Source organism: Bos grunniens, chromosome 5 (assembly GCF_055505025.1).
Source record: "Bos grunniens cultivar Pamir isolate PY7600 chromosome 5, Bosgru_T2T1.0, whole genome shotgun sequence".
NCBI lineage: Eukaryota > Metazoa > Chordata > Mammalia > Artiodactyla > Bovidae > Bos > Bos grunniens.
This window is the reverse complement of record NC_141169.1, coordinates 69490540-69504531: the sequence shown is the minus strand read 5'-3', so window position 1 is coordinate 69504531 and position 13992 is coordinate 69490540. Positions and strand designations below refer to the sequence as shown.

The following is a 13992-nucleotide window of genomic DNA, read 5'->3' as shown; positions in this document are numbered from 1 at the left end:
CAGTGGCTTCCTTTTGTCTTTTGGAATAAATAAAGTCCTCGTCGTAGCATTCAAGGCTCCTGCTGTCCTCTCCTGCAGTATTAGCCATCTCACTCCAGCCACAGTGGTCCCTTCTCAAGGCCTCCACAGGTGGAACCCCTTCCTACCAAAGGGCCTTCAAACCTGCAGTTTCCAAACTCCACTCCCCACCCCATCCCCTTCCCTTTGTTGCCAGGCCTCCTACTCCTTATTCTTCAAGGCTCAGATTAAATGTCACTTCTTCAAAGGGCTCTTTCTTAGCCTCTAGAACAGACAGGTCTCTTTGTTACACACTTTCATAACTCCCAGGCCTCTCTCTAGCAATCATCACAACCGTGATTACTACATATCCTCAATTCTAAGTCACTTGCTTCATATTTAGAGTTGCCAGCTGTCAGGTAGAAAATGAAGTTATAATATGATGCTGTTGCCTGCACACATTGGGACCTAACTTTTCAGAAGGGGGTATCCCTTCACCAGCTTCCACCTTGAGCTATTTTCAGGGTTGAGATTTAAATTTGGATTCCAATTTGAAGCTTAAAATAACTAAATGTATATATATGTGTGTGTGTATATATATATACACACACACACACTCCATGTTGTGGCATATAGAATGAGAGGCACTGCATGAGGAGAAAGTTGCTACATGCTGGCTAGTAAAATTCAGGGCAATGGAAACCATTAGCTCTCAGGAAAAAAAACGTTGGTAGGATTTTCTAAACCGGCAGAGGGTGGTGTATCCTATGTATGGTTTGTGTAGAAATCTTGAGACTACAGGACCCAGAGGAGGTATGTATCTTTTTGGAACTTTTACTTCTAGCAAGCTTTCAACAACAATGACAAAAGCTTTCAAGAGGAGTTAATTACCTCGGGGTGATATGCAATTCAAAACCTTTAGAACAAAAATCATTTGAAAATGCAGTGGAAACACTGTTTTTCCACTTCCTTGCAATTATACTTTCATTCCTAACCAATGTTTAGGGGTGAAGAACACTTGCGTGTTCAGTTCAGTTCAGTCACTCAGTCGTATCCAACTCTTTGCAACCCCATGGACTGCAGCACCCCAGGCTTCCCTGTCCTTAAACTTGCATGGGCCATTATAAAAAGCATTACCTCAGATGACCAAAACTGATACAGAAGTACCCTTCATCCTGAAGGTGAAGGTCAAAACTCTCATGGCAGAGACTTCCCTGGTGGTCCAGTGGCTAAGATTGCACACTCCCAATGCAGGAGACCCAGGTTTGGTCCATGGTCCGTAAACTAGATCCTACATACTGCAACTAAGAATTTGCATGCTGCAACTAAAAAAAAAAAAAAAAAAAAGAGCACGCCTCAAGAAAAAAAAAGTGGGTAAATATACTCTCTGATCTCTCTTAGCACCCGAAAATCTGCTACTAAATCATTGGAGTGACTTAAGATTTGGTGGAAGCTTTGACTTGAGGAAGTGTCATGTGCTGGGTAATTTTTAAAAGGGCAGTCTCTCTTTTAGCAGAGCCTGAGGACAGAAACCTTTGTTCTGGTCACTGGAATACCTCCAGGGCTTCACCCATTACCTGCAAAAGATGCTCAAAAGATAGTTGTTAAATAATGTAAATGAATTCTTGGCTTTACGTTGCAAACTCTAGCTTACTTTTTTACATAGATTTAAAAACAAGCATGAGCAAGTTTGAAAAGTCTGGCATTCCAGCCACCTCCCCTGGGTCCATGCACTTTGCTTTGAACACCACTCTCCCACTGCTGGGACCTGCCCTAATCTTATCCCATTTGGGGGCCAATCCCCTTCTTTCCTGCCTAGGATCAAACTTGGACCATTCTGCGCAGTTTAAATCCAAGTCTCCGCGAGAGAAGAAAACACGAAGCCAGCCAACCAGGAGGCTCCCAGCTTGAGAATAGAAGTCATGAGTCATAAATTTGAGCGTTAGGACCAAGGAGCAGCCAGAGATGTGGATGTGGGGCGGTGGGAGCAGTAGGGCTACGGGGATGGAGTGGGCTGGCGAACAAGGAAGGCCACAGCCCTTCTCTACTGAGTAGGCTCCCATGAAGATTCCCCTTTTGCTCTGCTCGATCGGGTTCCCGGAGCGCGTCGGTCAGGGTGCAGCCAAGGGTCTAGGACTGGGTGGCGCTGGCGCTGCAGGTCGCCACCCCCGCGGCCACATCACCAGGTTCTCGCTTCCCCTCGGGCTCAGACGCCGCTGCGCGTGCGCGGGACGGCCGCGCGGGGGCGGGGTGGGCAGCCGGGAGCCAGCGGGCCGCGAGCGCCGGCTCCGGGGCTGTCAGCTCCGGGCCGGGACGGCGCGAGGAGGCGCGCGAGAGGAAGGAGCCGCGGGCGCTGGGCAGCTGCCTCAGCCGCCGCCCGGGGGACTAGGTGAATTCCCCTTCCGTGCCCTGGTGCCGGTTCCTTGGTCGCGTCTGAGGAGGCGAGGTCCCTCTCCTTGCACCGCGCTCCCGGGCAGGTGATATGGAGGGAAAGTCTCGGCTTTGGCCGCGGCGCCGGGTTCGGGCGCATCCCAGGTACTGGAGGGAGGTGCGGCGGCGACGGGCTTGAGACTCGCGGCCAGGACGCGGGGAGGCCGGGGCAGGGGGAGCGGCGGGGCTGGCCCGAAGCTCCGTATCCCCTCCGGGCCCGCAGACAGCGCCCGAGCCCGGCCCGCCGCGGCTGCCCCACCTTGGGCGGGAGGGCTGGCCGGCCCTGGGCGCCCGCCGCGGAGCCGGGCAGCCGCGGTGGGTAGTCCCCGGCCCTGACACTGGACCAGACGGCGGGTGGAGGCTGAGTGATGGGTGAAGGCGAGCAGGATGGGGACGCTGCGAGGCGGACTGGGGCACACCCCAGATCCACGGCTTCAGGGCTCACAGTTGCTCCGTGTCACCGTGTTCTTTCATTTCTCTCTTTATATATGTGAAATATAGCTCAATTAAAAAAAAAAAACCCAAACGTTGATTTTTAGAGATTACGTATATGTATGTAATACACTTGTAGGTACTTTACATGTGTATGTAATTTCTTTCCGTAAATGAACAATTAAAAAAAAATTGAGATATACTTCACACACCATAAAATCCATCCTTTTCAAGCACGGTCTTTAGTATTTTCACCAGGTTTTGCAACTATCACCACTGTACAGAATATTTTCATCACCCCAGAATGAAACCCTGTACCATTATCAGTCACTCCTCATTCCCTCTTATCCCACCTCTTGGCAACCACTAATCTTTCTGTCTCTAAGGATTTGACTGTTGTGGAAATTTCATATAAATGGAATCGTACTTTATGTGGCTTTTAGTGTCTGGCTTCCTTCACATAGCATAATGTTTTCAAGGTTTATCCACGTGTGGAATTCATCGGTGCTTAACTCTTGTTTATGGCTGGATAATAGTCTGGTGTATGAGTGTACCACATTATCACAGTTTACTGGTTTTCAGTTAATGGACATTAAGGATGTTTCTAGTTTTTGGTCATTGTAAATAACGCTGCTGTGAACATTTGTGCACAAGTTTCTAGGTGGACATATGACTTCCATTGTTTTGGGTCTATATATTTAACTTTTAAGAAACCGTCAAACTTTTCCAGAGTAGCCACACCATTTTACACTCTCATCAAACAGTGTATGAGGGTTCCAGTTCCTCCACGTTCTCACTACTTGTTATTGACTATTTACTAGTTTTTATTATAGACATTCTAGTGGGAATAAAGTAGTGTTAATTTGCGTTTTTTATGGCTAAATATGTCGTGTGTCTTTTCATTTGCTTATTGGCCACTTACATATCTGCTTTGGAGAAATGTCTGTTCATATCTTTTGCCCGTATCTCAATTGGGTTATTTGTCTTTTTATTGTTGAATTATATGTTAAAAATTCTAGGTTTAGGGGGCTAGCACTGCCTGAAAAACCAAACAACTCCATACTAAGCAACACAATGCTTGTACTTGGGGGAGGTGAATAAATGCTGTTTCAGTCTTTCTGAATAACCTGTCATTTCTTGGGAATCTTACTGACCCTTTACCCTTTCTGGAATTTTGAGAAAAGTCACAAAAAGTGTGTTCATGACCAAAGGCAAGGGAGACCACACCCAGTTAGCATTTTCATACATTCTATGCTCGGTTTGAAAAGTTCCTGTTATCACTTTAATTTCAAGTAATTTATTTTGGTGGCTAGCTAAGCAAACTCATAACAAACAAACTCATAACAAACTAATTCCTCAATTAAAATTTCACATATCTCTCAGGCAAAGTGAAAGATCTTATTATCCTCAGTTTGTGTAATCTTTATTATAGCTCTATTCTTATTTGGGTGGCAAATAAGTATTTTTCATGGCGCTGAAGTTAAGAAACCACTTGGAGCTGAATGAACGCTACTTGGCCTATTTTTGTGTTTTTTTTTCTGAGTGCACACAAATTCAATCTCAGGCTTAGGTCTTTCTTACAAAAACGCCTGAAAAAGACATGATTTTGCCTCCCAGGAATTCAAGTCATTTTTCTTTTACTCTAATATGACTGTTCTAAAGTATACTATCAAATTTCAGAAATGTTATGGAAAATAAAATTAAAGATTTTCAAGTGGAATTAATGTATCAACAACCTATTCAAAGTGTGTGAAGAGCCATCCATCCTGTTCTTCAACTACTGAACTTTAAACAATGGGAATGTTATTTAACCCCGTTATGCCTCATTGACCTCATTAGTAGAATGAGGCAATAATTGCAATATATAACCTGAGTGAATGTTTTTGTTTTACCTAATGGAATGATTATCAAATATACTTAAAGTATAACCTATCCAATCTAATGTTGATTGTCATTGACTTGCCCAATCAATGAATAAGTATCCTGTAGCTATAGATGCTTTCTCAAGTTGGCTTTCTCTGTCCTCTTGGGTTTTTAGTGTCACTTAAGGACTGAAATGAAGAAGGAAATGGCAACCCACTCCAGTGTTCTTGCCTGGAGAATCCCAGGGACGGGGGAGCCTAGTGGGCTGCTGTCTATGGGGTCACACAGAATCGGACACGACTGAAGTGACTTAGCAGCAGCAGCAGCAAGGACTGAAAGTTGGGGAAAATGTGGGAACAGCTTTGGGGACATGATCTTTGGGAAAGCTGGTCAGAGCAGACCTGACTCCTTTAGGGCAAATTTAGGCACCCCTCATCTTTTCTCTGAAATTACTGTGGTTAGATGTCTATAGCTTAAAAATGTATGTGTGTATAAAATAAAACATATATGTATCTCTGGTGGTGGTGGTTTAGTCACTAAGTCATGTTCAACTCTTGTGACACGATGGACTGTAGCCTGCCAGGCTCCTGCGTCCATGGGATTTCCCAGGCAAGAATACTGGAGTGGGTTGCCCTTCCCTTCTCCAGGAAATCTTCCTGACCCAGGGATTGAGTCATTGGAGGCAGATTCTTTACTGCTAAGCCCCCAGGGAAGCCCAGATGTATTTCTAGGAGGGTTTAAAAGCTAGGACTGTCAGTTATTTTATCTTAATGTGAATGGATTTAGTCAGATTGCTTTCCTGCTGATCAGCTGCACTGAGAAAGTGGGAGTTTTGGTGTGAGGAGGGAGAGGAGAGGTTAGTGGTATGGGCTCAAAGGAACATTTTGGAGGTTTCAGAAAAATTTGCTTGTTTCTAGAAGTGTGGGTGTTGAAAATGAAGATCTTCGGGCAGCATAAGGGGATTTGGAAGAAGAGAAAAGAGAAGCAAGAATGAAAATTTGGAACGGAAGGTTGTAGTATTCAAAGATAGATTCAACTTGTTTAGTCATTTTTGCCCAAGAAAAATTCGAAAGGAGAAGTGGAAGAAACCTTAGCTTTCATGCCATTCCCTTCCCTTTTGTCCCACGTTGCTCCTGTATGTTGCTGTTCTCCTGGGACCCAGGAATCAGACTAGGATGACTGTTGTTACTATTCCTGATTACATCTCTTCTGTCTCCCGATTTTGCAGATTGAGGTCAGATTCATGAAGCCAGGTGAGAATTATAGTACTATAAAAATACAGTTTAATTTTCATTTCTGGTAAAGCTGGTTTGGAGAGTTTAGCTTAGACTCATATTTACTGTGTTCCTTCTTGCTTTATCTGCCCGGATTATTGTCTAGCACCTAAAAAACTGCAGGTCTCTCCTGCAGGTACAGAAAGCCCTGTCTCAGAAAGATTTTCTCATAGGATTTGGAAGGGAAAGGAAAACTTTCTCTTCTTGAAGACAGATAGATTCAAGAACCAGTGAGAGCTCAGGGGTGGGGCCTGTCTGGAATATTGACCTTTATTCTTTTTTTTCTCATTTATTATTTTTTTTATTGGAGTATAATTGCTTTACAATGTTGTATTAGTTTCTGCCGTACAACAAAGTGAATCAGCTATACGAATACATATATCACCTCCCTCTTGAATCTTCCTCCCCGATCCCCATCCCAGCCCTCTAGGTTATCACAGATCTGAGCTCCATGTGCTATACCGCAGCTTCCCACTAGCTGTCTAATCTCATCTCAGCCATTAGCTAAGTCACTTTGCTCTAAGGAGTGAAGTGAAGTTGCTCAGTCATGTCTGACTCTTTGTGACCTCATGGACTGTAGCCTACCACGCCCCTCTGTCCATGGGATTTTCAAGGCAAGAGTACTGGAGTGGGTTGCTATTTCCTTCTCCAGAGGATCTTCCTGACCCAGGGATCAAACTTGGGTCTACTGCATTGTAGGCGTACTCTTTACCGTTTGAGCCACCAGGGAAGTCCACTTTGCTCTAGAAGGAACTAACTGATAAAATAGGGAGAAAGCAAAGTGTCCCTTTAATCCTGTTTTCTCCTACTTAGAGGAGTGAAAGTTCTGTTGTCCTGGCAGAGAGGGAAATAAGCAGCTGTCCTCTTATCAGTTAAGTGTGTGTGGGGGTAATAGTATTTTGCAGGCTAGTTTAGGAGCCTAATCACCATTTATACAGTTGGAACTGAGCATATATTTTCCTTGGAACTAGCTAAACCTTTTAACAGTTTTTAAGTGGGTGCTCATTTCATCATGTGGTTAAATATTAACATATAGATTATTCAAGTCCATTTCCTCACTTGTTTTACTCCTCAAACATTGATTGAGGGCCTAATCTGTAGCAGGCACTGGGTGTGGCTCTCAGGATTCGGCAATGAACAAGAATGGGTCCTGATGCTCATGGGATTTACATCTTAGAAAGACAAAGTGAAAGTGACGTTGCTCAGTCTTGTCCGACTCTTTGCAACCCCATGGACTGTAACCTACCGGAGTTCTCCGTCCATGGGATTTTCCAGGCAAGAGTACTGGAGTGGGTTGCCACTTAGAAAGACAGGCCATGTACAATTACAGTAAAGCTTAATGAACATTAGAAAGCATGGAGTATTAGGAACACAGAAGACAGATAACTAATCCAAGAGGGTCAGGGAAGTGATGTTTATGAGCTCAGGTCACAAAGTAGAATAGGAAGTAGCCAGAAAAAAGGAAACAGGATGAGCAAGAATGTTAGACAGAAAGAATGCATGGAAAGGCCTAGAAGTGAGAGAGAGAGTGTGCATGTGTGCTAAGTTGCTTCAGTTGTGTCTGACTCTTTGCGACCCCATGGACTATAAAACCCCAGCAGGCTACTCTGTCCATGGGATTCTCCAGGCAAGAATACTGGAGTGGGTTGCCATGCCCTCCTCCAGGGGATCTTCAGGGCCCAGGGATCAAACCCGTGTCTCCTGTATTTCCTGCATTGGCAGGTGGGTTCTTTACCACTAGTACTACCTGGGAAGCTCGAGAGAGAGTGTGGTATATGCTAAAGTACTGTTTTTCAAACTGCAGTACTTAAGCACTGACCAAGAGATTATAAAATCAGTTTAGTGGTTGTGACCTGCATGTTTTTAAAAAGAAATAAAATAAAAAATAAATGTGTCATATATTGATACTTTAGTAAATGACAGTGTATAAAAGTTTGAAAATCCCTACAACAGAGGAAACAGAAGTGCAGTGTGACCACAACCCAAGATCTTGGGTAGGTGGGGATGATGACGCAAGATTTAGTTACCCTTTTCAAGACTTTCTTTTAAAGATTATGGATTTCTCTTATAAGAAATGAGAAGTCATCCAAAAGTTTTAGCACCTGCATAGATTAATATTTTCTAAGGATCCCTTTGAATACCTAGGTTTCCTTTATTCAAACATAAATGCCACCTTCCTTGGCCTTGACAGGTATTCCAAAATCTGGTTCCAGTCTCTTTCTTCTAAAGCATATTTCTGTTTTTGATATTGGAACTTCTCATTTCATAAAGATTTGTGGTTTACAAACATACCTTTGCACCAAGAGAGAGAGGCCCATGAGAGCAGATCTTCTTCTGTCTTGTTCACACAGAAGCATAGCGCCCTGTGCCCGGCAGGGACTAAGCAAATCTTTGCTGATAGAGTCTGAATACACTTAAAATTAGAACTGTCACATAGTAGTAGAAATGACCTGGATTTTTCTAGCCATCCTTGCTTTTAGAACTTTTACATATTACTACGAATGACCTTGATGTCTAGCAATCCTTGCTTTTGGAAAAAAGAAAAGGGGGTATTTAGAAATTCTTTTTGCCCAGTTAGAAACCTTAGTGATGGAACCCCATTCACTTATTTAAAAGATAATTTAGTAAAAAGTACTCTTATGCTATATTACAACAGTAATCGAGATAAGAAAAAGAACAACACACTTCCTGACTTTGGGGTTTCACCTTCCAAGGAGTACAGAGCATTAACCGATTGTTCACAGGCAGAGGCAATCTAGCAACCCTTTATATTTTGTTTGAACAGAGACAGGCATTCTCTGAGCCCTCACCAAAAGGTAGTTTTATAAAGATGGCTGGAAACGAGAGTAAATTCGGTCAAGATGTATCAATCATAGGAGCTTAATGGAGAGGCAACACAAAATAGATTTTGATCTTAGAAGTAAAAATAGAACATCCTTATACCCCATAGAACTTCCAAATAAGAATTTAATGATGTTAGTTTGTTGCCAGAGAATGATTGTACTGTCACAGGACTGTGACTTCACAGAATTAGATTGTGAAACCCAACTGTGAAGAGAGATTCTTTCAGTGTATGGTTTTGATAAGTGGCAAGAGAAGTTATGAAAAATTCATGAAAGGTAGAGCGCTTTCAAGTTCTGTTTCAGATTTCTCTTTAATACGTTTTTCGAGTTGTGGAAACTTTGCTGATTAGTTTGATAGATTAGATTTTATGTATCTTAATCATGAATGCTGGAATCAAAATCTTGCTACTGTAGAATGGCATTTAAAAATACTCACTGAATTTTATATTTTTTTTATGTTCTAGAGAGTCTTATTTTAAGCCATGTATTATAGAACTTAGATGGAAACCATTAACTTGTATAAATTTGTCCTAAGCAAATCATTCTAAATATGGGAAAGTCTTATGCACAGAGATGTTCATTTTCATTGCGATGTAATTTAGTTTAAAAAGTATCCTGCAATTATAAGTAAGTAATTCATTAAAATGTAGCAATCCACTTGAAGAAATTGAACCATTAAAAAATGCTTTTTTTAGAGCGATGGTGTCTTATTTATTTTTAAAGTCTAGAAAGTAAAAAGTGCTCAATATAAACAACAGTTCAAATAATATAAAAATATGTGAGATTTAAAAAGTGAAAATATTACTTCAAGTCCCTCCTTACTATGTTCCCCAGCCTAGGCCAACCCAGAGGTCAGTGCTCTGAGCCCTTTGGCATCTGTGCTTCCAGACATTTTTCTAACTCAGGGTTTTTCAGATTGTGGTCCAAGGAGGGTCTTTGGAGTCTTCTCAAGTCAGATAAGGTGGGGACTGAGTGGGGCTACAGAGTACCTGTTTTCTATCAATATAGTGGGGTTTCACATCAGGTTTAATTTAAACACAGAATTCTCCTGCATTAAAATAAACGTTTAAAAACAAATCAGCCTAATTCAGAAAACGAAATCCTAACCCCTGGAAAGGAATTCCACGTCTTCGTTTTACCGTTTTTGCTGCTTGATGATGTGGATCTTCTGCTCTGACCTGCCTGTTCATTTCCCCAGGATGTCTGCCTGGTTACCAGCCACCTTGTAAGAATGCACTTTCCCCTCTTTTTTCCCATATCTCTAACTCTTACTTGTTATTTAAGGTTCAGCTCATCATCATTTCTTTTGCTCCTTTTAACATTTTTAGTGGACGCCACCTACGTAATACTGAATGGGGCTTTCTGGTGGCTCAGTGGTAAAGAATCTGCCTGCCAATGCAGGCAACACAGGCTGATTGGGGAAGATACCTTGGAGGAGGAAATGGCCACCCACTCCAGTATTCTTGCCTGAAAAATCCCATGGACAGTAGAGCCTGGCGGGCTACAGTCCATGATGTTGCAGAAGAGTCAGACACGACTTAGCGACTAAACAACAAGTGGGGAATATATAGAATTTTGTATCAAGAGTTCACAGACTAGTAAAAGGCAACTGAACTTCATATAAGTAAGTGCAATTACTGTAAACCAAGCGCATTTGAGGGGCAGATATTAAAGATATAAATATCCTCTTTTACACTATCTTATATAGCACTTTTAAGTGTCTGACCCTTTGCGACCTTATGGACTGTAGCTAATCAGGTTCCTCTGTCCATGGATTTCTCCAGGCAAGAATACTGGAGTGTGGCACTTAAAAAATGGTCAATTTATGGTATGATTACATTTCTGGGTCTTCAGTAACTGCTTGTTTATTGAGTAAGACAAGATAATTTACTTGTGAATTAGGGAGTGAGACATGGGAAGAAGCTGTTTCCATTCCTGAGCCATCAATTGTGTTCAAAGAGAGCTTGAATCCAGTTAATCCATCCAGTGCTGGGCATGAGTGGACTTGGGAGGAAGCGCTAGCAGGCCTTGGTTCTGTATTCCTCATCTCTGACCACTCCCACTGCTGTACGGGGGATGCCTGTCATTTCTTCTTTATCGTTAGCTGGTTCGAAAGTTGTGAATTTGAGTCCTGTGCCTTTATTTGTTTTAAAAATATTTATGTATTTGTTTATTTTTGGCTGTGCTGGGGCTTCATTGCTGCGCAGGCTTTCTCTAGTTGCAGAGAGCCGAGGATACTCCCTTGTTGCAGAGCAGAGGCTCTCGGTGCACAGGGTTCAGTAGTTGCGTCATGCGGGCTCCAGAGCACAGGCTCAGTAGTTGCCGCCCGTGGGCTTAATTGCTTCTCAGAATGTGGAATCTTCCCGAATCAGGGATTGAACCCATGTCTCCTGCATTGGCAGGTAGAGTCTTTAGCACTGAGCCTGCAGGGAAGCCTGCTGCTGCTGCTAAGTCGCTTCAGTCGTGTCCGACTCTGTGCGACCCCATAGACGGCAGCCCACCAGGCTCCCCGGTCCCTGGGATTTTCCAGACTCTTTATTTTACTTTATAACTTGGGCATATTACTTAACCTCTCTGAGACTCAGTTTCCTGAGCTATGGTGTATGAACATGTCTATCTCCTAGGTTTTCAGAAAAGATTACACAAGTACATACCAACGAAGTCTCTTCTTTTTGCTTTCAGTGGTTTTGTTGTCTTAGCAGAAGGTCCCCAGCCTTTTTGGCACCAGGGACCAGTTTTGTGGAAGACAGTTTTTCCACAGATCGGGGATGGGGTGGGGGTGGTTTGGGGATGATTCAAGTGCATTACATTTATTGTGTACTTTATTTCTATTATTAACTATATCAGCTACACTCAGATTATCAGGTATTAGATCCCAGAGGTTGGGGACCCCTGTTCTAAAGAATGAGTGAGTGTTCTCCTTTCTTTTAGGTTTAAGTTTTGAAATATTTTGTAGGACGTATGGATTAGACTCTAGTTCTTTTTTTTTTTTTTCTGGCCATGCCATACGTCTTTCAGGATCTTAGGTCCCAGACCAGGGATTGAACCTGTGCCCCTTGCACTGAAAGCATGAAGTTCTAACCACTGAACTGCCAGGGAAGTCCCTGACTAGTTCTTTGAAGAAGTGTCTTTTTGGTTTTTTTTTTTAGTTCAAGAGTGGCTTTTTGATAAGCTATTCATATTCCTGGTAAGGTATAAATAAATAGTATAGGAAGGTAATAAGGCCAACATTTAGTGGAGAAAAATCTTTTTCATTGTTAGCCAGTGTATTCTCCTGGGATTTTAAGCAGACTGTCATATCTATGATCAAGAAAGCAAAATTAACAGGTAGTACCAGAGTCCAATGGAGAAGGTGATGGCACCCCACTCCAGTACTCTTGCCTAGAAAATCCCATGGATGGAGGAGCCTGGTAGGCTGCAGTCCATGGGGTCGCGAAGAGTCGGACACGACTGAGCAACTTCACTTTGCCGTTTCACTTTCATGCATTGGAGAAGGAAATGGCAACCCACTCCAGTGTTCTTGCCTGGAGAATCCCAGGGATGGCGGAGCCTGGCAGGCTGCCGTCTATGGGGTCACACAGAGACGGACACAACTGAAGCGACTTAGCAGCAGCAGCAGCAGCAACCAGAGTCCAAAGCCTGGACTCCTTGCTTCACTTTATGTGCTGCTTTCCTCTATCTTTTACGTAACAAACAAAGAATTTTTATGGTGACATTCTAGTACTCTTGGAAAAAGAAAAGTCGGAAAATTCTTGTCTGTTATTTCTGGATTGTGGGTTTCAGAATAACCCCAGGCAAACTCATGACGGATTCTTTGGAATATTTCTTGCTCTGGTTGAGCAGGCTTAGTCCTCTAATCTAGAATGAACCTTACAGTGATGGTTTAAGGTTGTTTGTTTTATTTGTAAATTATAAAAATGTTACTTAGGTATCTTTTTAGAAGTAAAAACATACATTAGATGTGATATTTAAATTTAACAACAGGATTAGAGCTACTTCCTATTCCAGGTTTCATTTTCTTTTTTTCTTTTAGGAGATTGTGGTTTCCTGAAGACCTGTGTTGTTCAGTATCTATAATATGTACCATCTGGTCTCTGTATATACTAGTCATTATATAATATTTTATAGCATGCTGGCAGTTTAATAAAAAGTAGGATGAGGACAGTGTACAAAATGTAAATATTAAACTTCAGTTGACTTTTTAGAGAAAGTTGAAACAAAACAGTTGATCTGAAAATTATAAGGCAGGGGTTTAATGTAGCAATGTGTAACTGGTATATTCCTAATTATGGGGAGAAAGAGGTAGAAAGTTAGGTTATGAACCCTTTATAAAAAGTGTAGAGTAATAATGATACTCTGAGTAATGATGATGATAACTAGCCAGTATTTATTGAAGACTCAATACACTGTTCTATGCATATTACATGTAGTAAAGTACTTAATCTTCACAGTAACGTGTGGAGGAGATATTTTTACCTTGAAGAAGCTGAGGAATAGAGGCATAAGTCCCATAGCTAGTGAAAGTCAGAATTTAACCAAAACCAGGGTTTCCCTGGTGGGTCAGTTGTAAAAAATCCTCCTGCAATGCAGGACATGCGGGTTCAGTGCCAGCCTGGGTTGAGAAGATGCCCTGGAGGAAGAAATGGCAACCCACTTCAGTATTCTTGCCTGGGAAATCCCATGGACAGAGAAGCCTAGTGGGCTACAGTCCAGGGGGTCGAAAAAGAGACACCACTTACTGACTAAACAACAACAACAAAGTTTGACTTCGGAGGCCAACCTCTTAACTACTGTCAGTATCCTTAGTGTGTTGACACTTCTTCACATTTAATTTTTTGCAAGCAAATCATCTCTCTTAACTGAAGTGTGAAGATTTGCTGAATAAGTCACTTGAAATTTCCCCATAAAACCACCCAATGCAAATCATGTTATCAGTTTATTCATCTAATGAAAGCATGCCAGATATCTCAGGAAGCTTTGTATAGTTTCAAACATGGCATAAAGCATTTGCCAGTGATTCCACGTGAATAATACAACTTGGAACAAGCAGTTAATATTGTCCCTTTCAAAATGTGTTAGACTGAAATCTGTGTATTCAAGTCTGAGATTTTGATTATGCATAGATTTTATCATCTGAGTTTAAACTCATATTG

General features: G+C 42.2%; 1 protein-coding gene across 3 annotated transcripts in view; it reads left to right on the top strand.

The window, feature by feature from the left end:
- The first annotated feature begins 2231 nt into the window (after positions 1-2231).
- The window catches only part of SLC41A2 (solute carrier family 41 member 2), a 142355-nt gene continuing 130594 nt past the window's right edge, over positions 2232-13992 (top strand). The window contains exon 1 of one of the 3 annotated variants that reach the window (XM_086401112.1): positions 2232-2386. The gene's annotated coding sequence lies outside the window, so the exon portion shown is untranslated. Of the gene's footprint in view, positions 2533-13992 lie in introns of all 3 variants that reach the window. The other 2 variants (XM_086401111.1, XM_086401113.1) reach the window with 2 other exon arrangements.